We start from the raw sequence: 4,586 nt of genomic DNA on the forward strand, positions 1-4,586 counted from the left end.
CCGGCGAGAGGAGCGGAGCATGGAGACCCTCCCCTGGGCAGAGAGTGGATCAGGTGGACACTCAGCATCCCTCACATTCCTGCATCACTCCACGATATAGGGCAGACCTGTGCATAAAAAAAGCTCAGTTTGTTCTCCTTCCTGATGATACATGGTGACATTTTAGCATGTGTTTGTTCAATAGGCTTTACATTCCTGGACTGTCCCTCTGGGGTTTGCATTACAACTTCACATTGACCTTATCAAACTTTATGGTATTTGTTCATGATGTTACAAACTTATTTGTTGACAAACAGGCTTTTGTTTTTGTATTTTTTATTTAAGTTGTCATGAGCTCTATAAATCATCTTGTTAGTTCCTTAGGTCAGTAGAATACATCACACAATTAAATTGAATACCTTTGGAGTAAAATAATAATGTATGGCTAATGGTTTTACTACTTTTAGAGCATAGGCTATGGACACAAAGTACTACAGCCTAATGGTTATGATATACATGCTTCCTCAATGTTCTGGCAAAAAGTTGTATTGAGCAAAAAGTAAAAAATGATTATACTTTTAGATATTAAGAACATGAAATGTAATGTTAACAGTTCAAGGGAAAATGTGTTTGCCTTGTTTGTAAGTTTGGTGTACAATGCATTTGTGTCCATCTTTTCCTTTAGTAAATTATACAGATACACAAATTACATGCATGTCTTTATTCAGCTGCTGCATCACAGCGGATGAGAACAGTCGCATCATTGTGTTACCTTTACTCGTGCACAGCAAGTGGCATTTACATGTGTGACTAATGTTTCAGAAGACAAATGAGCTCTGAAGAAAAAGAACTTGAGGGCAGTTTTGTTAAAGGGCAAAAGCTCCTCTGTTCCCAGGATGTGCAGACATACAGGCAAAGCAAATGTTATGTCTACAGGGGCTGTAAAGTATCACAAGGAAAAACATTTTTTTTGTGTATTGTTTATTATAATTAGAACATGTACAGTGTATGAGACAATCCTTTGGGGTTTTTATTGACTTTACAGAGACATGAAAACAACTAATCAAGTATAATTGGGAGGCTTTTGCTGACCTCTTGTGGAAGCTATGGAGATAATGGAAAGTTGTCAAAGTTGTCTATATACATTCAGGGAATTGAAGCTATATAAACATTTCTGCAAATCAATCCATGTTTGATGTCTTGTCATAAGGAACATTCTTAGCTATTTAGGAGCAATTTTTACTTTTGACCAATCATCTGTTCAAATTTCGACAGTCACTGACAACTCCCTAGTCCTGAAAAAGAGCAAAATTGACAAATGATTTAAATGATATTCCTTTAGCAAGTATTTCCAGAGTGACTGAATAATACTTCTACAAACTAGGAGTTAGGGCTGAGTAATTTGAAAACGAAATAAATAACATTTTGAAATTACATAAAAATATATTATAATTGCTCAACAACACAATATTCATAGCATAATTTTCAGTCCATTTATTGCATCATTTAATCATTAGTGGTGAATTATAAGCTAAAACTCACATTTTCAGAGCGAATAATTCTAGGGTGTTTGGGTCTGTAACACATGCACATGTTTGTATATTTGCAGCATTTATTCCATGTAGCACCAGCAGCTCAGCCATATTTCAGCTGGGGGCAGTGTTGCTCTATAAATTACATAAACATCTACCAATGCTTACATTGCTTGGTTGTTCATAAAGTTGTGTGCTTGTGTGTGTGTGTGTGTGTGTGTGTGTGTGTGTGTGTGTGTGTGTGTGTGTGTGTGTGTGTGTGTGTGTGTGTGTGTGTGTGTGTGTGGGTGTGTGTGTGTGGGTGTGTGTGTGTGTGTGTGTGTGTGTGTGTGTGTGTGTGTGTGTGTGTGTGTGTGTGTGTGGGTGTGTTGGTGTGTGGGTGCGTGCATGCAACAACAACTCAATCGCCAACCTAATTTACCTCATTATATTATTGATTTGTTTTAGTTTCAATATTGAAGTCAAAAAGAGATCCAATCGCCATGCTCGGCTCTAATTAACCGAAATGCATCGTGAGTGAATCAGATTGCTCGCCCATTTGAAGTTAACTGCCATAAAAGAAACACTTAAATCTGCTGGAAAAAAACTAAATAATAATTTCTGAAATAGACCACCATCATAGAGCATCTCTGTTCACATCAGTAAAGAAAGATTATTGTGTTGTCATTGTTTGAGGTTCAAATCATCAGTGCTTAATGCAAAATACAAATTTAAATTCACAAGAAGCATCGGTGTGTAAACACTACACCTGAATTCTTTGGTACCGGAAAAAAAAGAACACTGTGAATTTGAGTGAAGGGCATTTCATGGATGGACAATGAGGCAGGCACTATGTGTTAGTAAATTCTCTTCCCCAAGGCCCCAGAGACCTTTAGTGAGGAAATGTTTTCCTATACCTGCATGTCAAAAACACTCTGACCTTCACCACTTCATTTTATTAGATCTGTGTGAGAGATTTCTTCAAGTGGATTTCACCATCTTATACATTTCTATGTTCTTCATACATCATACTTACACTGATTTGATTTATGAATGCTTACCACGCAGCAGAAGCGTACTGTCCAGGACCAATGAAAAACTTTAACTACACATCTTAAGCTGTGCCCTTGTACTTGAAGCATCTAAAGCTCTAGCGGGTATATTGTTCCGAAATAGGCCATGATGATAAGTGTTCACTAGTGACCGCCTCCTGTGATATAAATGTCGCTTTCTCTCCTGTCTTTTGGCTCTGATGCCGGACCGAGAGAAAAGGTGCTGCTGTGAGCTTTATGACAAAATGCTTTATCCCCCATTAACCTTCAGAGTGGGTATCAGGAGGGGATTTCAGGTGGAATAAAACACCGTTGTCAATAAGCAGGTGTGTCACCGAGCTCAAAGGAGACGACACATGCTAGCACGAGGCGCCCTCCGTCCTTCATTTCTCCTCCTTCTTCTTCTTTTGGGGTCATTCCTTAGCTGGGCTCCGGCAGCAACCCCTGATAAGAAAATGATTAAGTATCATGGACTCGACCACAGTCCAATTCAAGTCTCTGGTAGCTCTGCAGACTACACTTAAAAAAGCTGTGTAAGAAGATTTGTTTTCTAATCAGGAAGTTATAATAGCTTTTTGGATTACTCTTCATATAAACCATGTGTGTGAAAGACTGCCTGAATTACATCCGGAAATCCATTTACAGTACATTGTGATCCTGAATGACACAGAGCAGTGTGAATCTAGATCAAATTATCTCAATGGCACAAATCAGGCTGGACTCATCTCTGTATCTGAAATGGATCATCGTGAGTTGACAATGACATACTCTAACACCAGCTTTGGAAACACACACACACACACAGTACATACCCTGTACTGTATCAAAGGCAGATTCAGTCCACAGGGATCAACAATCAGCCGTGAAATTCAAACCGTGATGCATCTGGGTACCCATGGAAATGGAAATGGCAGCGGCTGATCTGTCGATGGGGACCAATCTGCCTCCTCATCAGGGCTCTTTATTAAAGTCAAGCGCTGTCCATTAGAGCCTGTAATCCTCTTCACCCGGTGCCACACACGACCTTGAGGTGATACAGTACAAATCGTTTTAACAGTTCTCAAAGGGGTATAGTCAGAGGTGCTTTCTCTCCTGCTTTTTCGGAGTGACAAGACGGTTTAGAAACAGGACTTAAAGAGCTAACTTAACTCTTACAGAGTCTTCAGTCACATTACTGCTAATCATAACCAGCAGTTTAACTCATCCTCATCACGCTGGCATCGCAGTGTGACTGTTTTCACTGTCTGCTACAGGATTGTGATCGTTCCTTGCTCACCATAGTAGCTGCTTAATTGAGCTGGGTGCGCGTCAATGATTTTACTTAGAGGGGTTCGTCAAGATTCAGACAAGCACCTGGTCCTTTATGCGCCTGTAGAAGCCTGGCAGGAAAAACGATTACCGGCCTCATTTGTTCTCTATAGACAGTTGTGACCTTTCCAATTGGCACATCCTCTTACGAATATGACAGCTTTTCTTTCCTAAAACCAGGAGTGATCTTGCATTTAATATGCATATAAATTGCATATTCGTTTATTGGGGAGCTCGGAGCGAGAATGTACTGTACAATCAGTACGCCGTTGCTTTTTGGCATTGTATGCGTCAATTGTCCTTGGAAGTTAATGCTAGTTTCATTGTGCTCGTCTTTCTCCATTCTCATGGCTCTCCGGAATAAAATGCTCCCTCTAGCAGCACATTTACATGCCTGGCATATGCTGAAATATGGCCTCATTTACTGTCCACTGTGATGAATAAACAACGGCAAAAGTCATGTAATATTCACATGAGATTGTGGCTCCAGTGTGATCATTTGCAGCCATGCACAGCAATTAACAGCTGTATTATTATGGATGACCAGCAAATAAGCCTTTTTTGGGCATTATTATATAGTTTGCCAATTCAACAAGAGGCAGAAAGACAGAAGCATTCCTCCAGGGCTCTCTTAACACTTTGAGACCCAGCGAGAACTATTGGCCTGTACGACTTGGTTGCTGGACCGTTAAGTCAAGGCAAACTACACACATGGGAAATACGGAGCAGAACAGAG

Source organism: Notothenia rossii (genome assembly GCF_949606895.1).
Source record: "Notothenia rossii genome assembly, chromosome: 6".
Taxonomy (NCBI): domain Eukaryota; kingdom Metazoa; phylum Chordata; class Actinopteri; order Perciformes; family Nototheniidae; genus Notothenia; species Notothenia rossii.